General features: G+C 37.2%; 2 pseudogenes; one reads left to right on the top strand and one right to left on the bottom strand.

Moving 5' to 3' along the window:
• Nucleotides 1-312: 312 nt before the first annotated feature.
• On the top strand, nt 313-929 carry LOC129463766 (large ribosomal subunit protein uL15-like; annotated as a pseudogene).
• Nucleotides 930-2878: 1949 nt separating this feature from the next.
• Nucleotides 2879-4197, bottom strand: LOC129463765 (nucleosome assembly protein 1-like 1; annotated as a pseudogene).
• Between the last annotated feature and the right edge of the window lie 5808 nt (nt 4198-10005).

The following is a 10005-nucleotide window of genomic DNA, read 5'->3' as shown; positions in this document are numbered from 1 at the left end:
CTACACATCCTGCACATGTACCCCGAAACTTAAAAGTTGAAGGAAAAAAAAAGAATCATTTATGGAGCTTGTTTAAAATGCATGTGCCTGGGCTGTACTGAGAATTTTATTTCAAGTCTGGTTATGCATATTTAAAACCCCTCTGCTAAGTCTGATGAACACATATCCACAATTAAGAACTATGACTTAATGTCATATAAGACTATTTGTCCTTGATTTATTTTCATATCAATGTGAAGATATACTGAAACAGAGTTCTGTTAAAACCAAGAATTCTTCAGAAATGAGTGTGAGCAGTGACAAAACATCAGAATGGTGAGAAATGGGAAGACCATGCAACTCTTTCACATTGCAGCATGTCCCCAACTAGAATATAAGGTGCCATCCATGACAACCCAACATGATAGCCCAATGTCCTCCAGGCTATGCTGTTTGTTGGAAAAAATCAAGAACGTAGGCTATAACCCAAGAGTTTCTGACATACCATTCAGGCTGAGGAAGACCCAGAAACTTCTGGGCCATGTGAGCCACAGCCACAGCCTCATCAGCAAGCACCAAAAGCACTCCGGAGGCAGGATTAATACTGGTGGCAAGCATCACCACAGGATCAACATTGATAAACCTTACCTAGGTTCCTTTGGGAAAGTTGGTATAAGGGTTACCACTTAAAGAGGAACCAGAGCTCCTGCTCAAATGCCAACCCCAATAAATTGTGGACTTTGGTCAGTGTACAGACACAGGTGAATGCTGCTAAAGACAAAACTGGAACTGCTGCCACCATTGATGTGATGTGATCAGGCTACTACAAAGTTCTGGGAAACGGAAATCTACCAAAGCAACCTGTCATCATGAAGGCCAAATTCTTCAGCAGAAGAGCTGAGGAGAGGATTAAGGGTGTTGGAGGTGGGGCTTGAGTCCTGGTGGTATGAAACCACATGGATGGAGGTTTGTTAAATGCTAACAACTGCTACAAAAAAAAAAAAAACCCAAAATATGAAGTTAAATCCAGGTACTGTGATTGCTCACCTGATTTTTGATTCTTGTGATGGTGCTTTCCTGTGTGCAGATAGTTGTTAAAATTTGGAGTTCCAGCAGTGGGGAGTTGAATGGTGTGGCTTCTATTCCTCCATCTTGCTGCACGCTCTGTGGTTTGGTTTTTTAAAGTTAGTTTTGGAAAGTTCTTGCCCATTATGTCTAAAAATGTTGGTTCAACATATGCAAGTCAATAAATGTACTCCAATTACATGTATGTTGGAAAGCTTGGTATTATCCCATGTTCCTCTTACATTGGTTTTCCCCCCACATTCTTCTCTCTCCATTCTCCAGTATGAATAATTTAATTGACAGTATTCAAATTCATGCATCCTTTCCTCTGATGTTCAATCTGCTATTAAACCTTTCCAATTTATTCTTAATTTCAGATACTATGTTTTTCAATCTTAGGATATACATGAATTAGTTTTTAGGGATTTCACTTCTCTTTTGATGTTCTCCATATTTTTGTTCATTTTGTTCATCTTTTACTCCCATTTATTTAACCTACTTATAGGTTAATTTAGTCTATAAGAGTCAATTTAAAGTCATTTTATTCTAATTCCAATAACTTTTTAATCTGTTGGTTTCCTTTCATTGACTGTTTTTTAACTTTCTGTTTATCAGTCATATGTTACTTTTTTCACATCTCATACTTTTTTATGGTGTGCTGGATACTGCATTTAATTAAACTTTTAAATTTTAGAATAGCTTTAGATTTGCAGAAAAATTGTGAAATTGTGTGGAGAGTTTCCACATACCCCTGTGAGAAAACATTTGAATGGTCCATTTTCAAGGCATGATAAATCTTATGTACTGGCAGCCAGCCTGCGGATGTGACAAACTGCACGGCTCATGCACCTGGAAAGTCACAATAAGTGGACAGAATGTAGAGATGGGTTAGCCCATAAAAGGGAAAAAAGTTTCATTATTGGGAAATCAAAACTTAAGTGGGGAAAGGGACTGGGGTATAATCTTATAAGGGGGATAATGAAACCTAGGTGACATCCAGGAAGATTTTAACCCCATAGCACTCGACCAATGAGGAATTGGGGGAGGGACTTGCATGCTAGGAGATAAATTACCTGCTGTAACTGCTTCAGATGTGCCTGCCTACCAGACACCTGATCTTGCAAGATCACCATTAAAAGACTTGCTTCCACTGTTCTTTGTGTCTCTGAGTCCAGAGACACAGTTTGGATTGTTAAATGTGTTTCTCACACCCCATATCCAGTTTTTCCTCTTATAAATATCTTACATTAGTATGATATGTTTGTTATAACTAATGAGCCAACATTATTATAGGCATACCACAGAGATATTACAAGTTTGGTTTCAGACTACCACAATAAAGTGAATATCACAATAAAGTGAGTTACACATTTTTTTTGGTTCCCAGTGAATATAAAAGTTATGTTTTCACTATACTGTAGTATATTAAGTGTGCAATGGCATTATGTACATGCAATGTACATACCTTGGTTAAAAAATACTTCATGACTATACAATGCTGACACAGAGATATGAAGTGAGCACATGCTGTTGGAAAAATGGTATCAATAAATTTGCTTGATGTAGGGTTGCCACAGACCTTCATTTCATAAAAACTATAGTGTCTGCAAACTGCAATAAAGCAAAGTGCAATAAAAAGACATATGCCTGTATTATTAACTAAAATCCATACTTCATTCAGATATCCTTAGTTTTTACCTAATGTTCTTCTTTTGTTCTAGCATCCCACCCAGGATACTACATTACATTTAGATGCCATATCTTCTCATGCTTTGTTTGGTGGACAATTTCTGACTTCCCTTGTCATTAATGACTTGAAAACCTTGAGTATTGATTACACATTTTGTATAATATTCCTTAATTGGAAATTGTTTTCTTTGTGATTAGGCCAGGGTATGCATTTTTGGGAGGAAGGATTTTGATCCTTCTTTGGGTCATAGGCTGGATCATTTTCCTCATCTCCTTCTTCTCCTTCCTCATCCGCTTCTTCACCTTCTTCATCATAATCATCATCATCCACCTTCAATAGCTTCTCCAGTAAAGTATAACACTGGTCCTGGGATTATACACTCCAGTAAAAAGTGACCAATTTCAAAGTCTGCAGCAAGGATTGTTTTAGCATCAGCATCCAGATCTCCACTCTCAGAAACTTCAGGAGGGGCAAAAAAATTAAAGAAAGAGTCACTGGAAACTGTTTTAGTGACAGTACTAACTGTCCCACGTCCCTTGTGTTTCTGCTTCTTCTTAATGGTTTTCCAAGTGATATTCTTTCTTTTTTCCAATCTATCTGGCACCCTATAAAACCCATAATTTCTGGTCCATCAAAATAAAAGGGATCAGAATCATTTGGTTCTGACCTCATGCTATATGTCTTTGTCAGCACTTCATTTATAAAATATTCATTGTCTTCAAAGTGAAATTCTAAGACAAAACTCATGGGCTGGCCATCATCTGAGAACTTCACTTTAATATCTTTCAAGTGCTTCAGAATAGGTTCATCATGTTCCTGAAGCATATCACTGAGCAAGTCAACATTCTTAAAAACAGTTAACCAAAATTCAGGAATTCCTTTGGAATCTTCTTTTTCTTCATCCTTTTTCTCATCTTCAATCATGGCCTTTTCTTTCAACTCCTCTGAGATCTCATCTTCTTCATCTGGCTCCCATTCTTCTTCTGTAGGTTTGTAAATTGCATTAATAATCTCAAATTGCTTATCAAATAGAGGCTGACAGAGAACAGCATACTTCCTTTCAAGATTGTGAACTTCCTCATAGAATTTGGCTTCGATCTGTGCACATTTAACTTACAGGTTTTTGAGAGCATTTGCTCGTTTTTTAACTACCCTAGGCAGGCTTTCAATGTATCTTGTTGGTGTTTCTATTAGACCATCAAGTCTTTCTTGAAGGGCCGCAAGAATCTGAGGATTTTGCATCATCTGAACAGTTAGCTGATGTGCTTTGATTTTTGTTTCTTCATCAGTTTCTTCTTCTACTTTTTCAGCATCATCCAAATCTTGATCAAGTTTAGACTGTTCTTTGTTGTCAATGTCTGCCATGTTGTAAGAACTCCAAATATTGGCAGCTAGTATGGGGAGCCAGGCAGCCAGAGCTGCTCAGGCAGTGACTCAGGGTTGCAGCGGTGGCTCCATGAGCAGATGGCACTAAAAAAGCCATCACACATTTTCAAGATTGGTTTCTAGATACAGTAATGACAACTGATTAGGTAATTTTCACCACTAAAATTTTCAAATATAGAAAATAATAATCCATTGCACATTTCTAAATCACTGAGAGTAAGTTTCAAGTGTTCTCACCACAAAACATGATAAATATTTGAGGTCATGAATATGTTAATTAGGTTGATTTAATTATTTCACACTGTATTCATAAATCATAGCATCACATTTTACTCTATAAATATATACAACTATAATTTGTTACACTACAATAAAAATAAAGATTAAAAAAATCAACGTGTATTTTAAGGTCATATAAATGGCTTTCTGATTCTTTCCTGAGAACTTTTTTTTAATAGGAAGAGAACTCAAGGATATAGTATGTGGAATCCAGGAAGGATAACATGGACACACAGGAAGGGTTATGGCAGGGAAAGAATGTAGATATGATCTGGAAGGTTGGGTTGACACAGTCACATTTCGCCTACTCACATATTTTACTTGGGTCAGCCAGTGTGAACTGCCAGTTTAACATGTGGGGAAAGTAGAACAATGCATGTTTCAACCTCCACCATCTTATGAGGCTGCAAGTCTTGGTTCCTTTATTTTACCTATTCTCTCTGGGTTACCTACCTGGGGACTGAGACACATGCATTTTTCTCTGCTTCCTAAAAGTCACAGTGATCTGCCTCTTTTTCTATCTTTGAGAATTTTCCTTAGAAGTCAAGGTCAAGTTGCAAGGGGGAGCTGTAATTGGCCGATTTGGTATCCTTGGGTTAAGAGGGAGTAAGGAACAGTTGTCAAAGCACCCTTCTTTCTTTTGATCACAGGTGATCCTATGCTGAGAGGAGTATGGTATGTTTTATAAGCTTTTCAAGAAGTGGCAAAACCAGGCAGTGAGAAAGCAAACCTCTTCTCTTTAGTGCAAAATGTAGAGGGGCCATGATAATGCTTAGAGCACGATGCAATACATTATAAGCACTCAACAGCTATTAGTTGAGTGAATCAAGTGCTGTGGGTTTCTTCCTTCTTACTTGTCTTTATGCCACCTTATTACTCTTTGGGTATCTGTAACTGATGCTGATGATGTCTACTGATGTCCTGATGTCCCTCAGCAACTTCTAAACTTTTCCCAGTGTTTTTCTTCTCTGAGAAACTCTGGCATTTGAAGGTCTTACAATTCAATCTAACTCAAGTTACATGCCACCTTGAACTTTTGCTGTGTCTCATAAGTTAGGTAGAGTCTATCTGGAAAATAGAGAGGCACATCATTGGGGCCACCACTGCTTTCCCACCCTATTTTGGCCAAAGAGTGTCCAAAGAGGTCCTATCTTCAGAAACCAGCAAGAGTCTTAGCAGGGAACATATAAATGAAGTGGTCACTGCTTAAGGGAGTTTCCTGGCCTGCTTTAGAGTTAGACTTTTGTCCTTTCCCATTCTTTTCTGAAGAATGGTAGAAACTCCAGTTGGAGAAGAAACCAGGTTTCTATTCACTCTATGCTATTTTTAAATTTGGTTTACAGCAGAGAGAAGGATGTCTGCTTACTCTTACAAGAAGGACTCTATCTACACAGAAGGGTACTTCCTGAGCCTATATAAAGGTTTCTCAATATGTTAGGTGCTAAGTAGAGAGGTGGAGCCTGTGAAATATAGCTTTTATAAAACAAAGGGACTAAGAAGCCCATTTGGAGGAATTCTTTGGCCCAAACTGCAGAGCCATAGGAAAATTTAAGTCATTCTTTAATTATGGAAGCACTATTTAGGGGTTTTCAATGTGTGGTCAGAGCTTATATCAGAATCATCAGGGAGAAGTTATTTAAAATGTTGATTCCTGGTCAACTCTTTGCCAGCTGAATTAGAATCTCTAGGAATGGGGCTAGGAAAATCTATGTTGTAAACTAATTTCCCTTGTAATCCTTCTAAGTCACTAAATAATGAGTGCTCTAGGGGCCGTCCTTTAGATTTTATATTCTAAACTTGAAGAAAACACCCCATGTTTGTTATATTGATTATTTTAATGTTATTTTTGGCTTAAATAGTGTGGTAGGCAGAATTCTAAGATGATGCCCAATGACTCACCCCTTGTAAAACTCTTTTTTCTTGACTATGGGTGGATCCTGTAGCTTGCGTCTAATCAGTAGACCATAGCAAAAATGATGGAATATTACTTTTTGGATTATGTTACATTATATAGCAAAGGTAAAGGAATTTTACAGATGTAATTAAACCCCCTAATTAGTTCACTTTAGGTTAACCAAAAGGGAAATTACTTTGGTAGGCCTGACCTAATCAGTTGAGCCTTTTAGAGGAGGGTCTAGAGGTAGAGAGAAAAGAAGCAGCAGAGACGTTTTCCTGCTGGCTTTAAGGAAACAAACTGCCACATTGTGGAGAAGGTCATATGGCAGGGAACAAATATAGCCTCTAGGAGAGAGTGAGCCTCAGTCCTACAATCCTAAGACTTGGATCCTGTCAATAACCAGTGAGCCTGGAAGAGGAGCTCAGCCTCAGATAGCAGCACCTGCTGACATCTTGAGGCAGCCATGTGAGACCCCGGGCTGAAGACCCAGTGAAGATGTGCTGGGACTGTGTGTACTTAGACCCATGGAAACTGTGAAGTAATAAATGTATATTTTCTTCTGCTGATGTTGTTATACAGTAATAGAAAATTCATGCACATAGTAGAGAATAAAATGTCTTATTTTTCAAGAACTCTGAATTACATATAATCTTCCCAGTTGCTTTGACGTCTACAGCAACACTGGGGTCCTGGTACCTGTTGGGGAATAGGAAATCCTTCCAAAAGCTACATGGGAACAAATTGTTCTAAGAGCATCAGTTTACATATGTTCAACATCCATACATACTCTTTTCTGTGATTTATTGTCTTGGAAAGGAGCCTGCAATTCAGGAGGCCACGTGCATCCTTCTTTTCTGCCTTTGTTTTCACTTTCCAAAAGAAAGGCATAAATTCACACCTCTGAAATCTTACCACAGTGAATAGTTCAGGGGTATAAAAATCTCCAATCCAATGAAAAATATCAATTATGATGATGATTTCACTGATTAAAGGATTTTATGACTTTCTCTGTCTTTTACATATGTTTGTGGGGTGAAAACTGTGGCATTAGAAATGGTATTTCAGCTTCTGTGGCAATGCTCCAAATTCAAATATATTGTCAAGTAGGGTAGCAGAAGCGATGACATTTTCTTATATCCCCTACTTGTCAATGACTACAATACTTCCCAGGGAGAGGCACATGAGAGGAGAGTGAAGAGAATATGCTCCAGTCTCTCTTCACTTCAGGATGCAGTCACAGAGCAGCTCCTACCTGGTATGTGACAGTGCTCACAACAGAAGGAAGAGACATGGCAGTAAAACGTGGTTGTTCCTAAAGATACTTGGGAATATTGAAGGTTAGAGAAGCCTTATTTTGTCCAGGTAGCAACCTCATGGAAAAGGTCTGTTTCAATAAATATATCTATGTTAGAATTCAGAAGTGAGATGCTTGTTACAAGAACATGTGTTAACAGTTACTTAGATTGAAAAATGAGGACAGACTTTTTCTAATAGAAAGCAGCATTAGGAGATATACCTAATGCTAAATGACGAGTTAATGGGTGCAGGAAATCAACATGGCACATGGATACATATGTAACAAACCTGTACATTGTGCACATGTACCCTAAAACCTAAAGTATAATAATAAAAAAAAAAGAAAGCAAATCCAATTTGATTGATTGGTTTTGTAATGACGACTGGCTTTGTGTGGTCGATATCTCCATAAGTTGACAGAGCTGAGTCTGTAGTTATGAGGTTTGGATGCATATATTGAATGATCAGATAAAAATATGTTATCAGCTGGGCGTGGTGGCTCACGCCTGTAATCCTAGCACTTTGGGAGGCTGAGGTGGGCAGATCATCTGAGGTCAGGAGTTTGAGACCAGCCTGGCTAACATTGTGAAACCCCGTTTCTACTAAAAATACAAAAAATTAGCCAGGTGCAGTGGCTCGCACCTGTAATCCAAGCTACTTGGGAGGCTAAAGCAGGAGAATCGCTTGAACCCAGGAGATGGAGGTTGCAGTGAGCTGAGATCATGCCATTGCACTCCAGCTTGGGCAACAAGAGTGAAACTCTGTCTCAAAAAAAAAAAGTTATCAAAAATATTTTGAGTAAGGAGTACTGTAATTAACAATATTTTGGTTTTCCAAATTCATTCTATATTAGATTACACAAAATGTTTTCACGTAGAGTAGCAGGTATAATTATATATTTGTTGATAAGCCTCAGTAAAGCCATTTAAAAAATAATTCTCAGAAATTAAGTGAATGGGTATAGTGACTAGATAATGAATAATTTTAAAACTCAGTTATTTACAATTCTTAGGTTTCGACAAAATTAAAGGAGAATCTAATTGAGTTGTCAGCCAATAAAACATTAAAATAATTTTTGACAGATTGCAATATAATTTTGGGCATTTAAGTCAGAAGCAAAATTTTTTTCATTCTAATTTACTTACCTATGTGAAGAATTTTTTAATTGCTTACATCTATAAAAGTGAAAAAAGAGTAATGGATTTGATTTTGAAAGAGTTTGAATAGGTGACTAATAATATCAGAATTTGACTTTGTAGGGAAAGTAAATTGAAAAATATAAGTTCTGGAGCAAAAAGGAATGATGTAAATTTTCTAACTATCAAAGAAAACTTATTTATGTCATTTTAAAGCATATGATAACTTGTCTTATGAGTAGATATTTTACCCAATTTGGCATGTTTGAAAGAATGATGGAATAGTTTTATTTAAATGGTTGATTTTTACAATGTGCTGCAAATGACAACTTTTGAATATTTTAAGGCATAAAATGGAAAGTTTTAGCTGTTCACTTTAACAATTTAGAGGAGACCTGTAGTTTCTCAAAATTATTTTAGGATATATACAGTTAAAAAAATGTGAAGGCCATTGATTGCCTTAGTCAACAGTAGTCTAAGGAATACTGGGTGAATTCCAGACTTCAGAGGCTTACAACAATGCGGATTTGTTTCTCGTTCATCTTACTTGTGATTCTCCTCCATGCTTCCGGCCAAAGAGGTGCCTACCTGGGATGTGACTGTGTTCTTGGCAGAGGTGAAAGACATAGAGGTCACATGTGGTCACTTTCAAAGCTTAAGCTTGGAAATGGTGCCATGATTTTCATCCCATTTTCCGGACCAAAGCAACCCACATGGCCAGGCCTGACATCAATGGAGCAGAAAGCAAAATTATCCCACTAGAAGGATCAGCAAATAATTGGGAATAAAAATAAAAACTACCACAATGATCTACAGAATTACAGACACTTATAATGGGGGAAAATATGGAAATGCACAGTAAAAACGAAGTTGAATAAAAGAGAAAAATCAAGAGGGGCCTCAATATAAAAATAGAGGTACAAGGACAAAATTTAGTATGTTATTAAGAAGATAGACTTTTGCTTATTTGGAACAACCTGTTTTCTGACTCATTTGGAATAATTTTAGTTGCAGTCACTTAAATGCTTCATGGAACAGAGCTTTAAGGCTGCTGACATATATGTGCATCAAGTCCAATCAATAGCAATTTTTTTTTTATCTGAATCCTTATGAAATTTGATGTTTTGTGTTGGCAGGTTTGTTTGCATCTTTATCTTTCCAGTAAGTACAGCTTCACCACTTGCCATTTGTGAAATGATTTGTTCATCTATTTGGAAACAGAATGTTAAAAGTTTGTCAGGGAAAATGATGAGAAAACAAATCCTGTTTTGAAATCT

This window comes from Symphalangus syndactylus, chromosome 15, assembly GCF_028878055.3.
Source record: "Symphalangus syndactylus isolate Jambi chromosome 15, NHGRI_mSymSyn1-v2.1_pri, whole genome shotgun sequence".
Classification (NCBI taxonomy): domain Eukaryota; kingdom Metazoa; phylum Chordata; class Mammalia; order Primates; family Hylobatidae; genus Symphalangus; species Symphalangus syndactylus.
The sequence above is the reverse complement of the archived record's forward strand: the minus strand, read 5'-3'. Positions and strand labels throughout refer to the sequence as shown.